Source organism: Haliotis cracherodii, unplaced genomic scaffold (assembly GCF_022045235.1).
Source record: "Haliotis cracherodii isolate W230 unplaced genomic scaffold, xgHalCrac1.p SCAF_5, whole genome shotgun sequence".
In the NCBI taxonomy this organism is placed as follows: Eukaryota; Metazoa; Mollusca; class Gastropoda; order Lepetellida; family Haliotidae; genus Haliotis; species Haliotis cracherodii.
The window spans coordinates 3435001-3460083 of record NW_027266308.1 but is presented as its reverse complement, the minus strand read 5'-3'; the positions used below and the strand labels follow the sequence as shown (position 1 = coordinate 3460083).

Genomic DNA, 25083 nt, shown 5'->3' with positions numbered 1-25083 from the left:
ACAAGCAAACAGAAACATACTGGATGCCGGTATGTAATATACATTCGGTATAATCAAAGCATTTTATTGAATAAAACTATAGTCAAAAGGACCCTTCACACATACATCAATATTATCAACATTACTTGTTACAAGTGGAGTCAAACAACCAACATCCACCCGAGTTGTATGTATCTACCCTGTACATCAACACATTCACCCGAGTTGTATGTATCTACCCTGTACATCAACACATCCACCCGAGTTGTATGTATCTACCCTGTATATCAACACATCCACCCGGGTTGTGTGTATCTACCCTGTACATCAACACATCCACCCGAGTTGCATGTATCTACCCTGTACATCAACTCATCCACCCGAGTTGTATGTATCTACCCTGTACATCAACACATCCACCCTCGGGTGTATGTATCTACCCTGTACATCAACACATCCACCCGAGTTGTATGTATCTACCCTGCACATCTACACATCCACCCGAGTTGTATGTAACTACCCTGTACATCAACACATCCACCAGAGTTGTATGTAACTACCCTGTACATCAACACATCCACCCGAGTTGTATGTATCTACCCTGTACATCTACACATCCACCAGAGTTGTATGTAACTACCCTGTACATCAACACATCCACCCTCGGGTGTATGTATCTACCCTGTACATCAACACATCCACCCGAGTTGTATGTATCTACCCTGTACATCAACACATCCACCCGAGTTGTATGTATCTACCCTGTACATCTACACATCCACCAGAGTTGTATGTAACTACCCTGTACATCAACACATCCACCAGAGTTGTATGTATCTACCCTGTACATCAACACATCCACCCTGGTTGTATGTATCTACCCTGTACATCAACACATCCACCCGAGTTGTATGTATCTACCCTGTACATCTACACATCCACCCGTGTTGTATGTATCTACCCTGTACATCAACACATCCACCCGAGTTGTATGTATCTACCCTGTACATCAACACATCCAGCCGAGTTGTATGTATCTACTCTGTACATCAATACATCCACCCGTGTTGTATGTATCTACCCTGCACATCAACACATCCACCCGAGTTGTATGTATCTACCCTGTACATCTACACATCCACCAGAGTTGTATGTAACTACCCTGTACATCAACACATCCACCCGAGTTGTATGTATCTACCCTGTACATCAACACATCCACACTGGTTGTATGTATCTACCCTGTACATCAACACATCCACCCTCGGGTGTATGTATCTACCCTGTACATCTACACATCCACCCGTGTTGTATGTATCTACCCTGTACATCAACACATCCACCCGAGTTGTATGTATCTACCCTGTACATCAACACATCCAGCCGAGTTGTATGTATCTACTCTGTACATCAATACATCCACCCGTGTTGTATGTATCTACCCTGCACATCAACGCATCCACCCTGGCTGTATGTATCTACCCTGTACATCAACACATCCACCCTGGCTGTATGTATCTACCCTGTACATCAACACATCCACCCGAGTTGTATGTATCTACCCTGTACATCAACGCATCCACCCGAGTTGTATGTATCTACCCTGTACATCAACACATCCACCCGAGCTGTATGTATCTACCCTGTACATCAACACATCCACCCGAGTTGTATGTATCTACCCTGCACATCAACACATCCACCCGAATTGTATGTATCTACCCTGTACATCAACGCATCCACCCGAGTTGTGTGCATCTACCCTGTACCTCAACACATCCACCCGAGTTGTATGTATCTACCCTGTACATCAACACATCCACCCGAGTTGTATGTATCTACCCTGCACATCAACACATCCACCCGAATTGTATGTATCTACCCTGTACATCAACGCATCCACCCTGGTTGTATGTATCTACCCTGTACATCAACACATCCACCCGAGTTGTATGTATCTACCCTGTACATCAATACATCCACCCGTGTTGTATGTATCTACCCTGTACATCAACGCATCCACCCGAGTTGTGTGCATCTACCCTGTACATCAACACATCCACCCGAGTTGTATGTATCTACCCTGTACATCAACACATCCATCCGAGTTGTATGTATCTACCCTGTACATCTACACATCCACCCGAGTTGTATGTATCTACCCTGTACATCAACACATCCATCCGAGTTGTATGTATCTACCCTGTACATCTACACATCCACCCGAGTTGTATGTATCTACCCTGTACATCAACACATCCACCCGGGTTGTATGTATCTACCCTGTAATCACCCCTGACAATGCCATTCCTCTAAGCAGTCAGCCCCCTCCATCCCCATCTCAAATCCCTTTAAATCTTACATCACTTTGAGAATCAACCCACTGCTAATACCACTTGCCACCGCAGACCAACTCCCCCAGCTTAAGTCTGGAACCCGACTTTAAATAAAATCTTACCTCACTCAAAACACATCCATGCTTTTACTAAAGTAACATTTTCTATGTACAAATGCAATGTACAAATTCAATGTGTAGATTCTCCAAGCCTGCGAACAACAATCCCGAGAACCCATACAAATATGTTCGCATCAAAACCCACCAAAAACGATTGTTGCTCATTACCTCTCTGGCCAAAGTACGTATGAGCAATTATGATACCCCTACCCCCACCCCCAGATCTGCTTTACTCACCCAGTGAACGCCTCCACCCTGCCGACCACACCTGTGCCCTACGGCTACCATGTTGTACATACAGGACAGTGCCTCCTAGAACGCCCTTCCTTGACTCAGGGACGACTATACTCTTGAAAGCCTCCTCAATCAGCCACATAAAGTCCCATTGAAAGATAATTGATCACAAAACCTTGGACATATCGCCAATCATGATTGATTCCTCGTGTGCCTATTCAGATAATGAGAATTAAGGCATGGCTACCTGACAAGTCATACCCGCGCCTGTTTGGGATGGCTGTATGTCCTTACTACTTACCATACAAAGGTTTACTGGATTGATTTGGTCGAGGTGTAGTACTGCCATAGCCAAGGTATAATCACTTTCTTTGAGCGAGGGAGACAGGCGGGCTGACGGTCAGGGCAGGGGCTTTGTGTGGCTGTACGGGTGCTCCTGTTGCTCTGGTCATAGAATTTAATTGTAAACCTTACTGGACTCGTGTTGAGAAATACGAGCAAGCCAGGTGACAGTGCCGGGTGGGGATAGGAAGAGGACAGGGGGTAGAGTCGGCATGATATTGTAAGGGTAGTGGTGTGGGCATGGATTTGAAGTAGGGTGAGTGGGAAATTATCGGTTTGTGCGGGTTGGGATGGAACGGGGTAGTTGGGAGGGTGAGTGAGTAGTGTTTAACGCCGCTTTTAACAGTATTCCAGTTACATCACGGCGTGTCAGCTTAATGTGGGAGGAAAGCCCGAAGTGATGCAGGTCTCGGACGTTTACCACTTCGGTGAAACCCACGAGCAGGGGTATGGTGCTGACAAACCTAGAAACATAATCGGGACGAACCGGGATTCGAACCCTCAATCATAGGTTTCTGGCGTGCCCATGGGACGCAACTCTGCACAGTGAATTGCCGCGCCTTAGACGACTGGGCCACCCGTGCCCCCAGAACCTTGTATATCAGTGACGTAGATGTGTGAATTATATTCCCTACATTATTCAGTGAGTTGGCTTCTGGCGTTCATAGGTTCAAGGCTATGGGACGGGGTGAGGGAGGAGGAACAGTGAGGAGGGGTGAGGGTTACCGATGGGAGGTAAGGGGGATCCTAACTTGTACCCAATCCAATTCACTTTTTGTGAATAAAATATGTTTAAATCAAGGGGGTCTTCGTACACATACAATATTTCTAACCTGAACAATCCTGTTTCTTAACTTTGTTTCATGTTTTAACATCTATTCATGTCAACTGTCATGGAAATATCGATCAGGATAACAACTACTTGCTTGAATGAAATACATTGTCCTCTTCATTACGATGAGATCGATGGAGCTGAATCATAAACCCTCATCAATCCCAAATTAGAAGCCGCAGCAATTAGTGCGAGATTGACACATCAAAGAAAATGATTACTCCGAGATATTTTTAGCTGAATGATTTGCAATCAGCAGAATTCCCCGCCCTGTCTTTATCCGATAAGAGGGGTTTAGGTCGCAGGCAAACCTTCTCCACTAGACAACAAGCATCGAGTCTCACACTCAGGACTCGGCTTGGCGTCGACAACTGACAAGGAATTGCGTGGGCGGGGAGAGACAGTATAAATCTGTTAAATGTAATGTACATGCTACACACGCAGACGTAGCGACACGTCGATGAAGTAGACGTCATGTCGATGTTAACGTGTTCACGGTGTGTGAATTGTGTAATCTGCATAATTCACGTCTACATGATTGAGATGGTAGTCCTTAGAAAGTTATATTGATTGATGAAAGCAACCATGCATTTCGAGAAGGATAGTGCCTATACCAGCCCATGAAAGTTTCAACGTAAGAAACTATGTCATGAAGGTTACAATGTAAGCAGTCATGCTATAAAGGTTACAATGTAAGCAGCCATGTTATTAAGGTTACAATGTAAGCAGCCATGTTATAAAGGTTACAATGAAAGCAGCCATGCTATAAAGGTTACAACGTAAGCAGCCATGTCATGAATGTTACAACGTAAGCAGCCATATCATGAATGTTACAATGTAAGCAGCCATATCATGAATGTTACAATGTAAGCAGTCATGTTATAAAGGTTACAACGTAAGCAGCCATGTCATAAAGGTTACAACATAAGCAACCATGTTATAAAGGTTACAACATAAGCAGCCATGTTATAAAGGTTACAATGTAAGCAGCCATGTTATAAAGGTTACAATGAAAGCAGCCATGCTATAAAGGTTACAACGTAAGCAGCCATGTCATGAATGTTACAATGTGAGCAGCCATATCATGAATGTTACAACGTAAGCAGCCATGTCATAAAGGTTACAACATAAGCAGCCATGTTATAAAGGTTACAACATAAGCAGCCATGTTATAAAGGTTACAACGTAAGCAGCCATGTTATAAAGGTTACAACGTAAGCAGCCACGTTATAAAGATACCACCTGGATGTCTGAATTACCTGTCCTATCGTCCCCGTCCCTCCCGTATCCTCCCAGATCCCCTCATTCCCTGGACAATAATGGGTATTGATGATATGTCAGCAGGTACCAAGCTCATTTCGATCCCCATCAATCAAGACGTGTGGTAATTGTTGACACGACTTGTGACCTTATCCAACATACAACTTCACGCGAATTCTCACATGTGCTTTTGTGGATTTTATTGTGACTGACAAATTGTTGTTAAATCTTGCTAACGCTCGGGTCAATAAGCGTGCGACTTATCAAGTATTACTGGTATCTGAGACTGTTTACTTTATCCTGTGAGTCAGTACATTTGTATGAAATGAGATTTGATATTCCAAATTCCCTAATCTTTTTTTTCTTTTATCCAAACCCCATAAATTCATGGAATATGCACCGTTGCTCTGCTCTGCTGATAAACTGTCGCTTTAGGAGATATTGTTGAACTTGTCGATTTATACGAGTAAGTGAGTGAGTAAGGTTTCAATCCGCTTTGAAAAGTTTATTGTTTGTTTGTTGTTTAACGCCGCACTCAGCAATATTCCAACTATATGACGGCGGTCTGTATAATCGAATCTGGATTAGATAATCCAGTGATTGACATCATGAGCATCAATCCCTGCAATTGGGACACGATGAGGTGCATCAACCAGGTCATCAATCACAGCGTTCAAGTTGATTTGACAACACTAACTGGTCACTTTTATCAATTATACTACCTTTCTTTACTACAGACAGAGATATCAACAGGCATTTAATCAGTGATAGTGAGTGAGTGAAAAAAAGGTAAAAACAATGCACAAACAATAGATCCAACGATTAAACAATAATAACAATAAACAAATATATAACTACAGTAAAACCTCGCTGACTCGAAACCCCTCGAAACATGAGCATCGAATCATCCGTTGTTCGAATACCGTGTTGAGTGACATTATACCGCTAGGTCTAACAGTTAACATTGGAGCATGACCGGTGCGTTTCCGATATTAATCACTTAATTTACGAAATCTGCACAGGAATGTATTTGTAAGTGTATTCATCAAACTGTTTTATTGTTTGTTTTTTTCCAAAATCCTAAAATTGCAATATTTACCTATTCGTTTATTCATTTCCGTTGAAATAAGTGTTCGTCAATATTACTCCCTTCATGGGATACGTTCTGTACGTGAGTGAGTGAGTGAGTGAGTTTGGTTTTACGCCGCTTTTAGCAATATCTCAGCAATATGACGGCGGGGGACACCGGGAATGGGCCTCACACATTGTACCCATGTCGGGATCTGTAAGTAAATTGAAATTTATTCTGGGAGTTTCCATTAAAAGTCTGAGTATTTTTAAAAAAGATTCCACATTTTTACAACATGGCATCTTCGTAATGGCGTTCGTCATGCTGAAGTAAACCGTACATATTAATTACCATTCTATTTTAATTGCAACACATTGAGATTTTCCACTTTTGTAGAAACACTTTCCTACTTCAATATATACTCACAACCAAAAGAAACATGGACTTTAGAAACATATAGAGACGTATGTTCGTTAAGAAGAGATGTTTCCAATGTGTACCAATTATGACAAAACTGACAATCAGTCAAGTGTTACCACAGAGTGTTTTTATTCTTATCACGATATGCTGCAAGTGATTGTTAAACTTTACACGCTAACCTGCACGAGACAAATGGCGCATCACGAGTCTTGGATCTATGACGTCACATGTGATGCGTTCATGCGCGTCTGTTCACAGAACATAACAGTATATTCGTTTGTGCGTCGAACCAATCTAATATCTCTTGAATAAGAGTAATTCTGCACATATAAACCAAAATGTATGGTATTCGCGTTTCTTTCGTCGGTAAGTATATGTTTACAGCCACATTTCGCCATGGCTGTCGATAGCAAAAGAATTTCCATAGAACTTTCTGCCTCGCCCTCATTAATTAAGTGTGCCGGGATTAATACTACAGTTATGTATTGATCTGCGATGATTTATGTCACTGATAAATAATAACCACGATTTATGTGTAATTTTTGCAAATTATTGTACGCGCTGTTCATGCAACAATTATCTGTGTCGTTTCCATTAAGTGCGTGGCATATCGGTCAGGTATACAAATAATCGACAATTTCTGTTTAGGTGTATGGCCATTGTTTTGTTGTTTTGAGTTGAGCTTTGTTTCTAGACTCGGTTTTGAACAACGAATGTCAATGACTGAATGCTGATAAAATTTCGAAACCAGGGTTATTGAGTAAGTTATGTCGAACATAAGATATTGTGATGTTGAACTCAAAGTACCTTAACCCGATGACTTGCCATGTTCTAATAATGAGGACCTTGGGTCTGACCAAACCTCGGTATACGACTACACAGCAAAGTTTAGTCTATTTCAGTCTGCTTATAACATAAATATACTAAATGTCAAAAACTTAATCGGAACGTACATCCCTCTACTACACGACAACCGTATCGATCTACACAGATCCCGTACGTGTAAATCTGTTTCATATAATCGTTCAGGTGATCTTTGTAGTGTGTAATCTAAATAGACACAAAATATGCAGTTTGATTAACACCGCACTCAGCAATATTCCAGCTATATGACGGCGGTCTGTAAATAATGAGTGTGGGGTTAAACAACAAACAAACAAACATCTATAATTCTGCATTTTTGTGTCTATTTAGATTACCCACTACCAAAGATCACCTGTATGGACCTGACAATCCAGAGATTGATATCATGAGCATCGATCCATGCAATTGGGACACGATGACATACATCAACCATGTCAGCGAGCCTGACCACCCGATCCCGTTAGTCGCCTCTTACGCCAAACAGGGGTTGCTGAAGACCAATTCTAACCCGGATCTTCACGGTCAGATTAATAAATGACACAACAGGACGTGTAACAGTTTTTGCTACCTTTTATTGTATTGTAACGGCGTCATCCCCTAAAGCCAGAAGTATACACTATTCCAATGTCAAAACTCTAATAGAAAAAGATTAATTCATTAACTCGTAGAAATACAAACTGTTCCCGGGCCATAAACAGACATTCTGCCTTGGTCTATTACAGCGTGATTTATTGGAATAATAGAATCGTCGGGGAAAAGTGAAAACATTGATATTCCATTTGATTTAGTGGCCATCCAATGTCAGAGCACTTGTTCCTAACCAGAACTTTTTTTTAAACTTGACATAGAAATTCACTTGTACCCAGTACACCGTGCAACCCATTAACAACCCTTGAAAATATCTAGGGCCTTAGGCGGATTTTGCTTTCTAAGTCCCTGGTATCCCCAGCGCTAAAACCACAGGAATAGCTTAGTGTTGATAAAACACGACCAGCCACTAACATCAACAGCCCAGAATGACAAAATCGTGTTTAAGAAGAGAACAGACATTCAGACAAGAGCTGTTGACTGCGAAAGAGTTTTAGGAAAAGGGAATTGTAGATGGAGTGTTTTGGGTAGTATCACGTCACCAAGAAGTAGCGTTGTGTGAAGTTTAACTTTATTTATTTATTTATTTATTTATTTATTTATTTATTTATTTATTTATTTTATTTATATTTTTTTATTTTTTTTTATTTTATTTATTTAATGAATACTTTATGTACTATGAATAATATCGAATCGTGTTCGAATCGTTTATTAATGAACTGAAATGCATATTTATATATATAGGAAAAGCACAGTAAAGTTCTAACTCTCAGGCACAATATGATAATAAATTTAATTCAATAAGTGGAGTAAGATTGAACACAATTTTAATTGGTTAGCGCTTTCAACTCGTACCACGTACGAGTCTCATCAGGCCATAACTGAATAACGGATATGAAGGACTACTTCGCGTAATTCACGAATTGAATGAATTATACAGCTCATTTTTTTACTTTTGTATTTTATAAATAATTGTGAATTAGATATATATAAAAAATAAAGGGAGGGGCAAAAGAAAGTATACCGGCTTTGTGTTTAATATAGTTGAAAATTGAAAGAACTGTCGTTAAATTTGATTATGTTTATTTAACCATCACTCGTTCCTGCAACCGTTTGTGATAGGTAACCCGTGGCAAGGTAATTTTGTGTAAAAATATTGGTTCATTGACGACTGGGGTTAGAATTGAATTTACAATCACATGACCTATACCAAGTTTGAAATGTAAATTTGTGTCGGAAAAAGCAAATTATTGATTTTCAAAGATGTGATGCCCATATACCCATCCACAGTTGCGTATTATGCGGTTTTTTAAAATGTCTTTAAATGTTCAAAATCCAATTATATTTGTAAAAAATTAAAACCATGAAAAAGTGTCTTTGCTTGCTGACTAAGCACCAGAACAGTTCATTATATCATGCTGATATTTGATACTTGGTGCCAGGATCCACAGACGAATAAATATTTCATTACAGTGGAATAAATTCAAATATAATTTTACTTACTTTCCGTTGGGTTCTGTAATAGATAACAATCAAGTTATAAGTAGCTTACATTGTAAAGATAAACACTGATATTTGAGTTTCCCTTCCTTTAATCTCACCTACAATAATTTTAGGGTCGTTAAAAAACATCATGTTCATGTAATTTTATTTTATTTTATTTGAAAAGAAACCGTTGGATGAACGTGTTTTCCTAACAGCTGGATTGTGACAGGGGTGAAAGGTCATAACGGGATTGGATAACGGCGCCATGAACCCAATGCCCCGTCGTATGAGGTCTGCACACCCTACTTTCCCACCATTAATAAAATCGTTAATTATGTATTAAATCTTGATTCCTTATCCGGTGAACTGACATTTTTAAGCCTTATTATTCCATCAGGTTAAACACAATACCAACAGAAGAATACATATTCCATCAAAACAGTGTTCTATGGGACAAGCCAAGGCCTTGCAACTTGACACCACAGGAAATTCTGAAGTACTGGGAACGAGTTCATTTTGACATTATCTTGCACTAATTTACACCAAGCTTCCAGACATTGATGTCGTACGGTAAATGCAGGCAGTGAATGTCAGATTGTATAACGGGATATGTCAGGGTTTATAGATCCAGGTGGGTGGAGCGTATTCCCTGTACACTGTACTGGAACGTTGCACGAATGTGTCAATATGTTAAAAGAGCAAAGGTCCAAGGCAGTGGTTGGTTGGTTGGTTTATTGTTTAACGCCGAACTCAATATTCCAGCTATATGACGGCAGTCTGTAAATAATCGAGCCTGGACCAGACAATCCAGTGATTGATAGCATGAGCTTCGATCAACGCGATTGGGATACGATGACATGCATCAACCAAGTCAGCGAGCCTGACCACCCGATCCCGTTAGTCGCCTCTATCTACAAGCATAGTCGCCTTTTACAAGTATGGGTTGCTGAAGGCCTATTCTAACCCGGATCTTCACGGGTCTTATAGCAGTGGTAAGACTTCTTGTTAGAGGTTGGACAAGCAGTGATGGTTAATGAACACATAAATCGCACTACCGAAAGACGAATGAGTGCGTGATTGGGTTTGTCACCTTGACATGGGAGGAAAGCACATTTGATGTTAGTCCTACACGTTTACGAGTTTGATAATACAATCACAAGTGTGGATAAGGTGCTGTCACAGGGCTATGAATCAGGGATTCGAACCCACGATCATCGTGTTCAGGAACGATAGATATCAACTTGTACTTATTGCCTGCTAAGCTGGTTCGCAATGTAAACAAAACTCAATTAACTAAACGTGAACTTACCTTGCAGTCAACTAAACGCGAAATCCCTTAATAATGTAATAAGCAATGAAAAATGTAATAAAATAAAATAAAATAAATTTGAAACTTAAAGTGAAGTTGCTGTTTAATTAGCGTATGTTTACAATGTCAACTATTTCTACTCTATTCTTCACTGTACTATTCTAGTTCCCTATTTTCTGTCATATAGAGAGAGATATCAATTTACGACTTGAAGCTATGAAGCCAACTCACTGAATAATGTAGGGAATGTAATTCAGACATCTACCTCACAGATATACAAGGTTCAGGGACACTGGTGGCCCAGTCGTCTCAGGCGCCTCGATTCGCTGCGCAGAGTTGCGTCCCTTGGGCACGCCAGAAACCTATGATTGTGGTTTCAAATCCCGGTTCGCCCTGATTATGTTTCTAGATTTGTCAACACCATACCCGTGCTCGTGGGTTTCACCGAAGTGGCAAAACGTCTAAGACCTGCATCATTTCGGGTTTTCCACCCACATTAAGCTGACAAGCCGTGATATAACTGGAATACTGTTAAAAGCGGCGTTAAACCCAACTCACTCACTCACTACAAGGTTCAACATATAAACGTTCACAGACCTGAATATGTACAAACAGATAACCACTATGATGCAAAAGTGGAGTCTACTTCCCAAGTCCAAAACCTTTACTACAACGGCAATAACAACATTACCCCATTGACCTGCCTTGATAAAGGTAAACGGCGTTCTGTAGTACACGTTTTGTTTTAAATTAAATTCCGGTCAGGATTAAAACAGCGTCTACTGCTACTTGACAATATATGCGTCGTAATTCCTTAACGCAAGAATCTGCCGCACCGACTATATTTAAATGATATCAATCTAACCATTTAATTATTAACCTCATTCCACAGTGACAGCGTGAGTTTCACACATCACACTAATTATAGTGTCTGGTGGGCAAGAAAGTAATAAAAGCCATAAAACTCTTTTCATAAAAAATCTATTTAAAAAAGTCTAAAAACAGAGTGAGTGAGTGAGTGAGTTGTGTTTAACGCCGCTTTTAACAGTATTCCAGTTACATCACGGCGTGTCAGCTTAATGTGGGAGGAAAGCCAGAAGTGATGCAGGTCTCAGACGTTTACCAGTTCGGTGAAACCCACGAGCACGGGTATGGTGCTGACAAACCTAGAAACATAATCGGGGCGAACCGGGATTCGAACCCACAATCATAGGTTTCTGGTGTGCTCAAGGGACGCAACTCTGCACAGCGAATCGCGGCGCCTTAGACGACTGGGCCACCCGTGCCCCCTCTAAAAACAGAATCCATACTTGTGTACACTGCTCATCTTTAATTAAAATCCAACTTAATATCACTGGAATTATCATGACATTGGAGAATAATGTATCATTAAATACACAATATTTTCTTCAAACCTGGTATATTAAAAGTTCAGATACATCTCAATTATGGCGTCCATAAAGGCTTATGTAGAATCTCAGGTCTACACGTTCTTACAAAAAGAAGATTGTTCCGTACTTACATTCTGAGCTCGGAGCAAAGGGCTTTTTATACGTCGATCAATATGCGTCGGTGTGTTGGTTTAAGGGTAGCAAGATGGTATCTAAGGTGTCCATGGAAAGTTAAACGCACTTGAAGCTCAGAAGCGTTTCTCAGTCAGATCAATGCACAGAGTGTGATGTAACACAACCGTTTCAATACTTGTCACAGCGCCGGTCGCTGCGCGGAGCATTGGCCGGGGAGCATTCTGTAATCACTTGTTTACATTCCTTGACAATGACACCTCCCCCTTCTCGTTCAGCACGACATGAGTGATGACACCGAGATTCCACGAGACTAGAGCTTGCACCATGCCTACCAGGGTCAGTAGATCATTGTACTGGATTATGACTACAGTTCGAGGCAAACAGAACTATGCATTTTAATATTTCATAACAGTAGAAGAGTGGCTGGTATGAACTGGTTTCATGTCGTCACTGTCAAGCGCAAATTGTTCCAGATCGGGGTCAAACAGTCTTATTTCTTCGAATAAATGACAGGAACTAACGTGTAGCACGGACGGGTGATAAACGATTGGACCCTGGTGGGTCGACACGAGACCACGGATTGCAACTTTTATCTTTTATAAATCTTTAAGTTTTAAGTTTAAAAATAAACATGTTCTTAATCCCAATTTCCCTTTGGACAACGTAACATTCGACACTTCAGTAATGACTGACGTATCGTTATCCTACAGTTTGTGTACGAGTACCACTTAAAACTTTACCGATACAGTGTATATGTGATGGCGATCCTTCTAAAGAATATTCAAGACAACGGATCCATTTATAACGCACGCACGCACGCATGGCATGGCTGTATGACATAATGTCTATGACATATTACCCGTATGACGGTTATTTGGCATAGTTGTATGACAATGGTTGTATGCCATATCAGCTGTATAACATGAATTATTATGCATGGGTGACATGTTGTATGATATATAAGTGACGTGTTGTATGATATATAAGTGACATGTATGATATATAAGTGACATGTATGACATATACGTGACATGTTGTATGAAACGTAAGTGAGATATTGTATGACATATAAGTAACGTGTATGATATATAAGTGACATATTGTATGATATATAAGTGACATGTTGTATGATATATAAGTCACATGAATGACATATAAATGACATGTATGATATATATCAGTCACATGAATGACATATATGTGACATGTAGGACATATAAGTGACATGTTGTATGATACAAAAGTAACATGTTGTATGATATATAAGTCATATGTTGTGTGATATATAAGTGACATGTTGTATGACATATAAGTGACATGTATATGACATATAAGTGACATGTTGTATGATATATAAGTGACATGTTGTATGATATATAAGTGACATGTTGTATGACATAAAAGTGACATGTTGTATGATATATAAGTGACATGTTGTATGATATATAAGTGACATGTTGTATGATATATAAGTGACATGTTGTATGATATATAGGTGACATGTTGTATAATATATTAGTGACATGTTGTATGATATATAAGTGACATGTTGTATGACATATAAGTGACATGTTGTATAATATATAAGTGACATATTGTATGATATATAAGTGACCTGTGGTATGATGTATAAGTGACATGTTGTATGACATATAAGTGACCTATTGTATGATATATAAGTGACCTGTTGTATGACATATAGGTGACATGCTGTATGACGTATAAGTGACCTGTTGTATGCTCTATGTGACATGTTGTGTGACATATAAGTGACATGTTGTATAATATATAAGTGACATGTTGTATGACATATAAGTGACATGTTGTATGATATATAAGTGACATGTTGTATGACATATAAGTGACATGTTGTATGATATATAAGTGACATGTTGTATAATATATAAGTGATATGTTGTATGATATATAAGTGACATGTTGTATGATATATAAGTGACATGTTGTATGATATATAAGTGACATGTTGTATAATATATAAGTATCATGTTGTATGATATAGGTGCCATGTTGTATAACATATAAGTGACATGTTGTATGACATATAAGTGACATGTTGTATGACATATAGGTGACATGTTGTCTGACATATAAGTGACATGTTGTATGACATATAAGTGACATGTTGTATGACATGTATGTGACATGTTGTATGATATATAAGTGACATGTTGTATGACATATAAGTGACGTGTTGTATGACATATAAGTTACATGTTGTATGACATATAAGTGACATGTTGTATAATATATAAGTGACATGTTGTATGACATATAAGTGACATGTTGTATAATATATAAGTGACATGTTGTATGATATATAAGTGACATGTTGTATGACATATAAGTGACGTGTTGTATGACATATAAGTGACATGTTGTATGACATATATGTGACATGTTGTATGATATATAAGTGACATGTTGTATGACATATAAGTGACGTGTTGTATGATATATAAGTGACATGTTGTATGATATATAAGTGACATGCTGTATGACATATAGGTGACATGTTGTGTGATATATGTGACATGTTGTATGATATATAAGTGACATGTTGCATGACATATCCGTTGTATATCTATGAGTTACATGGCGTACCTGTTTGAGTTGTATTGAAGAACAATGCTTCCTTTATCGACATGACAAGACCGTTATATTCTCTCTATAAGACCAAACGTGTCTATTTCTGTCTTAAGAACAGTGATCGATTGATGGCATTTGGTTGATATTAACATTTCATCAGTGTTGTCGTAACATGCGACCGTCGACCTGAAGCACATTTCATGCATATCGTGTGTTGTGCTTACGTCGTCAGGAACAGCATCCTGTAATGAACTGACGCACGTGTGATCGATATGCGCATGACAGGCCGCGTGCGTGTCGTCTGACATTAGCACGGTCCTTGTTGTACTTGTTAAGACGATGTCTTCATGATACTTTCTTTGTATATAATGTCAACATTAAATAATAAGTGTCTCTAATAGATGCCAGTGGGCGTTTGTTTGTTTGTTTCTTGTTTAACGCCGCACTCATCAGTATTCCAGCTATATGACGGCGGTCTGTAAATAATCGAGTCTGGACCAGGCAATCCATGGATTGATATCATGAGCATCGATCCACGCAACACGGATACGATGACATGCATCAAGTCAGCGAGCCTGACCACCCGATCCCGTTAGTCGCCTCTTACGACAAGCATAGTCGCCTTTTTCGGCAAGCTGAAGACCTATTCTACCCGGATCTTCACGGGTGGAAATTATGTGAATGGATACTGGATAATCAGTGATGACACCAGGTGTTCGCGAAAAGGGTAAGCATATCCTGTCCTACCCTACCCAATTCATATATAGTTTTGTGTCGCTGCAAAGCACTTTGTAAAGTTACGTTTGACCCGTGAAGATCCGGGGTCCAGACCGCTGAAGACCTATTCTACACCGGATCTTCACGAGTCGCATATGCTTGTCGAAATAGGTGACTAAAATGGTTTACCCAGACGGATTGGGACGGTTCTCATGGTATCGACCACTGGTTTATCTTGTTCAGACTTGATTCAAACGGCGTGAAACAACATTCACTCGGTCACATGATAGGTCCCTGTAAAAGCCTTCAGTTTCGTACTTTTTCTTTCTCCAATATTTGTTTTCGTTTATCCGGACACTTTCGAGTAAGAAATCAAAGGAATAAAGAAACCTCGTTTATCCAGTCAATTCTGTTCATTTTCATTGCTAATGCTTACACAGCTTGTGATATATTTTGACCTACATACATGCGATTTGTAAAGGTGAAGGCCGGTAGTAGATATGTGTGATAAAACTTACCAATGCTAAGTGGTTCGCGATGTAAGCGATATTTTTAATGATGCCTTTGAAATCAGTTGTAATTGACAAGTCCAAGTCCTCGCCTTACACAGTCGTCATTACATCACACATGGAAGTCAGCTGCACATTGAAAGTCCTGCTTACTGATATGATGGAGTAGATCTCCAATGAATAATGCACGCACGTGATACGGTGTACCGTTAGAGCCTTTCAGAAACAAACAACGCCATTAGATGGTGTTAAAGATGTCAGCCGTCACATCCTCCATAATCCAATGTGTATTATATCGTCATTCTATCGTGTACTCTGGAAACAATCACTACCATAACATCGTTTTTACTCCGATTAGAAGGATAGCACTGCGCTACACTTATCATTGTTCAAATACTTGGTATTGACATGATCCCCTACTTTTTTTAAAGAGTATATAAATTCATCATGTAGATTCCATTATGTACATTTATATTCACATTCGTGTTGATGGAACGCTTGGTTCTGCTACTGCTCCTTTCATTAATGAATAAGTATGGTTAGAACGTCATCATTGACTGAAAGTTCACTGGGTACCCGGCGACAAACACGTGTTCATTCGTGATAAAATATAGTTTATCTCTTATGGTGAGTGAGTGGCTCTTGACTTCTCCTCCAATCAGCAATATACCGGGTATATGACAGTGTTTATCATACCGGGTATAGGACAGTGTTTATTAAACCGGTTATAGGACAGTGTTTATTATACGGGTATAGGGTCGTGTTTATTATACCTGGAAAATGAAAGTGTTTATTATACCGGGTATATGGGTGTTTATTATACCGGGTATATGGGTGTTTATTATACCGGGTATATGGGTGTTTATTATACCGGGTATATGGGTGTTTATTATACCGGGGATAGGACAGTGTTTATCATACCGGGGATAGGACAGTGTTTATTATACCGGATATGGGACAGTGTTTATTATACTGGGTATATGACAGTGTTTATTATACTGGGTATATGACAGTGTTTATTACACCGGGTATATTACAGTGTTTATTATACCGGGTATATGACAGTGTTTATTATACTGGGTATATGACAGTGTTTATTACACCAGGTATATGGGTGTTTATTACACCGGGTATATGACAGTGATTATTATACCGGGTATATGACAGTGTTTATCACACCGGGTATATCACAGGGTTTATTATACGAGTTTAGGGCCGTGTTTATTATACCTGGAAAATGAAAGTGTTTATTATACCGGGTATATGGGTGTTTATTACATCGGCTATATGAAAGTGTTTATTATACCGGGTATATGACAGTGTTTATTATACGGGTATAGCACAGTGTTTATTATACCTGGAAAATTAAAGTGTTTATTATACCGGGTATATGGGTGTTTATTATACCGGGTATAGGACAGTGTTTATAATATGGGTATGGGACAGTGTTTGTTATACCTGGAAAATGAAAGTGTTTATTTTACCGGGTATATGGGTGTTTATTATACTGGGTGTAGGACAGTGTTTATTATACTGAGTATATGACAGTGTGTATTATACTGGGTAAAGGATGGTGTGTATGTGGTATTGCCTTGACCAGGCAAACAATTGGTTGATGGCATTAATAACGACCATTATTACTCAAATGTATTTCATGGTATTTAAGTGGAGCATTAGTGTTTTACAATTTGAAAATAGCTGATTTAATAAAATTGAATGAAATAAAGTCTTTAGTCGTGTTTGCATATTTTCTGCATTAAACCTACGTCTTAATTTTGGAGTGAGTGAGTATGGTTTTAAGCCGCTTTTAGCAACATTCCAGCAATATCATGGCGGGGAACACCAAAAATGGACTTCACACATTGTATCCATGTCGGGAATTGCACCCGGGTCTTCGCTTTAACCACCCGGCCGCCCCCTTAATTTTGGATGAAATGTTCGTCCTGAAATGTGAGCCCTGCGTTTAAATACGCGCATCACCGGTACATTGTAGCCATACAATCCTCCTTGTGCGCGGCCCTGACACACATGAACCTGAAATACTGGGGATCTATTCTGGCCGGAATTCCCACAGACTTTGCACGCCAACTAAACAATCAACCAAAGTGGCGTCGTTAAGGTGAAGTGCCCATAAATCACAGGCTTAAAAAGTAAAGTTGTTTTTCTTTTTCATTGAGTATGCATTGTAGGTCTTGAAATGACTGATATGAAGCTCAAATCAATATAATACTTTGTGTTTAAAGATAAAATGTAATATATAATTCAGCATTATGTATATCAGTCTCTTGTAGCCATTATAGCCATGTAGTAGCTGAGTCAAGGAAGGTCAAGGTGACCTGGGTTTCACGTCTCCCACATAGCCTCGCGCTCGTTCAGTGCACACAGCTCAATCATACATGCTGAGTCTTTGCACATCGTCTTGACATTTCAAAATGGTTTTCACGCTAATGGAGCTGCGATTAGGTTTTATTGGCAAAGTAATGCGTCGTTCATATTCCTTTGAAAATAGTTCTATTATTATGTAACGTCGGTTCTCTATAGCCCTCGGCGTCATTGCCGGCAACGTCAATGAGGTAACCCAGTTTCCCGTGTTAGGGACATTGAGTTCAAAAGTAGAGCATGGCAATTTAGCTCAGTGGTATTGTCAGAGGAGGGTTGTTTCATATTCATAGTCATGAGGTTTGAGTACTGGTAGAATGTCCATTATTCCGTAACGGGTTTCATGCAGTGGTGTTTACAAAACCAAACATGAAATACATTTCATAAAAAAAGCCTCCTTTCAAGCCGTGCTGGGCTGTTTGCAAGTGTCCAAAATGTCCAAGTTTATAAAGTTACATCTTCAGCTGAAAGATCTGACGATCTGAAAGATCTGTTTGTTCTGGAAATGAACCGATCGTTTGTAGAGCCCATGCTTAATTCCATGAATAGATATAGAACGGAGAAAATAAGTAAGATAATGATATTTTACGCCGCTTTTACGAAACATTCCCTGCGTATGACGACAGCGCACGCAAGGAATTCCCACGCTACCAATCTTACAGAGGTATGAATTTGGTATAATGTTCAACGTCCTCGAGAGAGAGAGAGGTATTTTACCAGAAAAAGGAGGTAATATATAAATATACAATATAAATATATAAAAATATAATATAAATTCATATGAGTATGTGACCTTATGTTTAATGCCGCTTTCAACCAAAATTAAGTTGTAACATAGTAAATAGTATAATAAAACCTATACTAAAGTGCCGGGCGAAAAAAGTATACGCTTGAGAATTGGATTTGAACAAAAGAAATTCAAACGATATATTATCAAGGTAAATAGGCTGAAACAAAACAGTCGCCGAAACACACAAAAATTAAGGTCCAAAACACATCTAAGATACCTGTGTCAAATCCATTTCTATCGAATAACCATTTCTTGTTTGGTACATTTTAGCCACCTTCAAACATACGTGTATACTTTCTTTTGCCTGGCAGTCTAAGGCGCCGCGATTCGCTGTGCAGAGTAGCGTCCCTTGGGCACGCCAGAAACCTATTATTGTGGGTTCGAATCCCGGTTCGCCCCGATTATGTTTCTAGGTTTGTCAGCACCATACCTGTGCTCGTGGGTTTCACCGAAGTGGTAAACGTCCGAGACCTGCATCACTTCTGGCTTTCCTCCCACATTAAGCTGACACGCCGTGATGTAACTGGAATGCTGTTAAAAGCAGCGCTAAACACATTTCGCTCACTATTTTCTTATGTAAAAGCATCCTGTTTTTTATTGCGGGCGCCAATAGCTATTTGTTGTAAGTTGATATGTAGCTTGAATACTCATTATACTGCCCAACACTGACCCAACACTGACCCAACACAGACCCAACAATGACCCAAAACTGACCCAACACAGACCCAACACTGATCCAAATGGCAGGATGTAGTACAACATAGGACGTACAATGCCACGCTTGAAGGAGTGTTAGTCCTTCTCAAAACATTCTCTGTTAGTTCATACTATATGCGACACAAGTCAGACCTTTATGACGGGTTCCAATGACAACGGCTACTTCATGCAACACTAACATACACTATAAAGTGTAATTACAATAAGCAAGTTAAACACGGTACTTAAAACTTATCCCCTCTTTAAACAACACACACAGAGTTATGTAACATTCTCATGGCACGACGGACGGCGACAAGCGGTTGTTTACTCGTGAATAGTTACACCATGGAAGACCTGCTTCACCCCAGTGAAAGTATTGTGCATGACTCTCAAGAAACTGTTGAGCTAAGTACATTTCCGAAGAAAACAGAGTTGCTATTTGCTCAGGTTTACAGGTGCATGCATGTGTTTGACAAACCACGCGTCTCGCTAGATTCTCACGACTGTCGTTTGGGTTACTTTAAGCGGCTGGATTTAGATTGAGTTTAACTGTTCAAAATATCTTCAACGTAAACATACAAATAGTGAGTGAGTTGGGTTTAACGCCGCTTTTAACAGTATTCCAGTTTTATCACGGCGTGTCAGCTTAATGTGGGAGGAAAGCCCGAAGTGATGCAGGTCTCAGACGTTTACCACTTCGGTGAAACCCAAGCTCGAATATGAAGCTGACAAACCTAGAACAATAATCGGGGCGAACCGGGATTCGAACCCACAATCATCATTCATCAAAACTCGCCCCTTTCCGTAACCTGCAAGAAGACTCGTCCCCCTATCGAAGAATGTTAGGTGCGAAAATACGAAAAACCAATCAGGATGCGCGTATGACTTCAAGTTCTTTGTCAAAGATTCCCTCAGAAATAATTTTTGATTTTACATATGCCTTGCATCTAAAAATATACCCAAGACACAGTTAGATGTGTTCAATCATACTGTATAATTCAGCATGTCCCGGTGTGCTTTAAATTGCATCTGAAATATAATATTATATATGGGGAAATATATGTGAACCATTACGCAACGAGTTGATAATTGTTTTAGGTATGCCCGTCAGCGCTAAGACGGAACCCAGTCGGAAAAATGGCCATGAGAGGGGCATGAGTCGCTATTCTGCTTGTCCCGGAATAACACAAGTTGCTCACGAATGTCACAATCATATGTTTCTGGCGTGCCCAAGGGACGCAGCTCTGCACAGCGAATTGCGGCGCCTTAGACGACTGGGCCACCCGTGCCCCCCAAATAATACAAATATTAACAATTTCTCATATCGTCTCATAGAACTCCCCACGTCTTACAAAATACGGTTGGCGTATTAAGAAACCATACTAAATACATGCTTTTACACTGACATCTCAAGGAAGGGTTTAACCATGTTAATATTTATATGGCATGTACAAGATGTATTTTATAGTATCATGTGATAAAAATTAATAAAACTCATAATTAAGATACAGTAAACTACGTTTATAACGAACACGCTTATAACGAACTGACGGATATTACGAACTTATTTTTTGGTCCCGGGCACTGCTGTATCTATGCTGTATATATGCTTATAACGAACTACGGTTATAACGAACTAAAATCAGTGGTCCCTTTGAGTTCGTTATAGCGGTATTTCACTGTAATCTATTGCAACATTTCATCCGTATCAAACACATACAGAAAGTTAGAATTCAAACCCAATTCATCCAGAAACGTCAAATGCATGTCGTTTATAATGGGGGACAAATATCGATCTCAGCAAACTATTCAGCTGCAACAAAGTTTGCATAGAAAGTTGCACTAACCACGAACAAAGGATGTTTGGTTCGCATTACGCTGGGTATAGTAGAGAGACAATGACGCGTAGTTAAAAACTTGCTGCACTGACATTTTTATATTGATTGTCTAAAACCTTAAGTATCTGTATTCTAAGAAATAGTGTTTTATGTTTGTGTAAGTTATAAAACATTCATTATTAAGTCAACGTTGTCGCAGAAATTTCTTTAAAAAAAGAATTTTGCAGACTATTGAAACAAAACAATTTGCCTTCCATTAAAAATACATTGTTGCAAAATATTTTATATTTAGACTCCCATCGGTCCTTTCGTACATTTTAGCACATGTATATAAGCAGCATTTTTAAATATATGATTATCTAAAGCTCTTTTTGGGGGTATCTTCTGAGGTCAGTCGTGACATGCATGGTTGTAATTGATTGTTTCAAAATAATTATTTTTTAGGGTCACACATGCAAAAAAAAGTTATCCCAACACAGAAAGGACCGTGAACTTTGACATGCTCGTGTACCTTCACGTTTGCCCTACATTGTATCTATCAGCTAAACATGGTCATATATTAATTGTCTTGTTTGTTTACACCGCAAATATTGATTGACATCCGTGAAATAGGTTATCAGTAATAACTCTCTATGGTACACAGATACTTACCACGGTAAATCGATCAAAGTATTCGATTAATTGATATAAACCTCTCAAGAAAATAACGCAGCTTAGTAAAACCACTTCCTCGGCAAAGTAAATTAGGCTTTAATCCCATGGAGATATGAAGCTCCTTATATATGAGATTCGGGGATCGCCGAGTGACAGCCTGCTGGTTAAGTATTGGTTTACAACAATAATATCAAGAAAAGACCCTTTTTATATATCCAACAGATAATCTCCAGAGTCGATAGTACGATTCCGACTAAATCATGAGCATGTGTTTATGAATCACTATCAAATAGTGATGAAACCAGTAGTTCGCGAAAAGGTGAGCGTATCCTGCACCACCGGTGGTACCCGTCACAAACACATGCAAAGGCAAGTTAATTGTTCACCTGAAACAAGCGAAACCCCCGTTATTTCGTATGCGTACTTTTTTGGATGTCTATTAAAACACAAAACCACGAGTCAGCGTGAACGGTATTGTCCGGATAAGCTAGGATTCGGTGTAATATAGTAAAATAGCAAATATATTGGGTATAGTCACAACAAAAGATTGTGTTTGGATGAATGGCGTGGGAGGAAATAGAGTGAGTGAGTGGCGGTGTGAGTGAGTGAGTTCTTTTACCTAAAAATGTGCTGTGAAAAGAAATCGTCTGTCTCGTCTTTTCAGCTACATTTATATTCTTGTCTGACTTGAAACAGTGAATATTTATATTCTGTTTCTTACAAAAATCCAAGGACCATACATCACCTCCTACCCTAACACCCGCCCGCACACCCACCCACCCCAAGTCTGAACCCGAAAAATAGCCTGTCTCCATGATTACAATAGAGACGAAGATCCGGGTTAGAATAGGTCTTTAGCAACCCATGCTTGCCATAAAAGGCGACAATACATGTCGTAAGAGGCGACTAATGGGATCGGGTGGTCAGGCTCCCTGACTTGGTTGATGCACGTCATCGTATCCCAATTGCGTGAATCGATGCTCGTGATGTCAATCACTGGATTGTCTGGTCCATATCCGATTATTTACAGACCGCCGACATATAGCTGGAATATTGCTGAGTGCGGCGTTAAACAACAAAGAAACAAACAAATACAATCTACAAAACCTGACTGGAATGGTTAGTCCAGGAGACGAGCTAGATCATCGCTGTGTGTGGGTGACAGAACGGGTCATCGCCCCCGGGAACATTGGCCACCCGGTCCCGGTGTACGTTGCATCATATTATTATCACCCTGTACCCTTTCGAAATATTGCTGTGTGCGGCGTTAAAAAACAAACAAACAACACTAGCGACCATACGGTCCGACTAGACATATACGTATGTCTGTCTCAAGAGTTAAAATACAAAGAAAGCGGTTATCACTGCAAGGTCATAACTAGACTACAATTTCTCAACTTACCAACACAAGGGTAGGGTAGATACTGTTCCCGTCCAACCCGACAGTGGCCAGATCACACTGATCACATGTACGTCTTTCTACCTAGCAGTCGTACACCACTCACGCCCCGAGTGACTTGTCCAACTGTGCAACGCGGGCACATTTACATTCATGAATGATTGAGAGGGAAGATAGTTCACTTCGTCAAATATTCATCTTGTTGCTAGTCTTGCTAAACATCCATTCTAAACATGTCCATACGTAAATGATGAATTCCCCACTGAAGTTCAAATTTACAGGGGCGGTCGGGTAGCCTAGTGGTTAAAGCGTTCGCTCGTGACGCCGAAGACCCGGGTTCGATTCCTGACATGGGTACAATGTGTGAAGCCCATTTCTGGTGTCCCCCGACGTGATATTGCTGGAATATTGCTAAAAGCGGCGTAAAACCATACTCACTCACTCACTCAAATTTACATACAGGAGACAGCTTCCATTAGTTTACCGCTTCGGGGAATGTAAGCTCTCTCACACTGACTTAAAAACTGGCTTCTGTTTGGGTATGCGCTTACGGCAAGCCTCTGTCCTCTGAACTTGTTTTGCCAGGTCAGCTTCATTGGTAGTACAGTAAAATACGGTTATAACGAACACGCTTATAACGAACTGACGGATATAACGAACTTACTTTTTTGGTCCCGACTATTTGCTGTACTTATGCTGCATATATTCTTATAACGAACTACGGTTATAACGAACTAAAATTAGTAGTCCCTTTGAGTTTGTTATAACCGTAGTTTACTGTACTTTATCATTATGACATTGTTTATCTGGGTAATTCCTTCATGATTGTGGGATGTCCTTCCCGACAATCTCACACGCCGTCATATGACAGACACACTGTACAAAGCAGCGTTAAACCCCACTCATATCCTCGCTCTACATAGTTGAAAGTCCAGACACGCAAATAGTTAATTGTTGTCATTACAGTTCAATATGGACATAAAAAAGTCATAGGGCAGTATATTATTTAATCCGAAAAAAGTTTTTGGGGGGCATTTCCTTTCCTTTTCAGTATATGTAAACAAAGTGCGAAATTATATTAGGCTTACTTTTTATCGTTTATTTTAATGCATTTAGTTCGACAAGGAG

General features: G+C 39.6%; 1 protein-coding gene across 4 annotated transcripts in view; it reads right to left on the bottom strand.

Annotated features, from left to right (window-relative positions):
• Positions 1 to 25083, bottom strand: part of LOC139442755 (uncharacterized) — a 48263-nt gene that overhangs the window by 16681 nt on the left and 6499 nt on the right. Inside the window, exon 1 of one of the 4 annotated variants that reach the window (XM_071223649.1) lies at positions 23959 to 24101. The exons of 1 other annotated variant lie outside the window; for it this stretch is intronic. The gene's annotated coding sequence lies outside the window, so the exon portion shown is untranslated. Of the gene's footprint in view, positions 1 to 2671; positions 2747 to 12359; positions 12416 to 23958; positions 24102 to 25083 lie in introns of those variants that run through there. 2 more of the 4 variants (XM_071223647.1, XM_071223648.1) reach the window with 2 other exon arrangements.